A 416-nucleotide genomic window follows, 5' to 3' on the forward strand; every position below is an offset into this window, starting at 1 on the left:
TGCAGGGGGTCAGACTCGATGATCTATTGAGGTCCCTTCCAACCCTAACATCTATGAATCTATGAATCTATAAGAAAGGTGTGCATAGAAATGTGATCTCCACAGGTCCATATTTTGGGTGTCTCATGGGAGCTACAGGCAGAAAAAATTACTCCTTTCTGGTGCACTTTAGACTTTGTGTGTGAGGGGTATTCCTCAAGTTTTTGTGCTGTCTCATAGCTTAGGAAAAGGCACAGAGACTTCTTGCTCTCAAAGGGGCTTTATTGCAACAGCTAACACCCCCCCCAAAATGGCTGACAACAACTTGTTGATGTCATCATGTCAGCTGTCAGGAAGGGAGTTAATCCTTACTACTGCAGTTTTCAAAATAGATTCAAACAGTGGTGTTCAGCCCATGAACGACATGTGCCTCCGGG

The sequence above is a fragment of the Alligator sinensis genome, unplaced genomic scaffold (assembly GCF_000455745.1).
Source record: "Alligator sinensis unplaced genomic scaffold, ASM45574v1 scaffold434_1, whole genome shotgun sequence".
Classification (NCBI taxonomy): domain Eukaryota; kingdom Metazoa; phylum Chordata; order Crocodylia; family Alligatoridae; genus Alligator; species Alligator sinensis.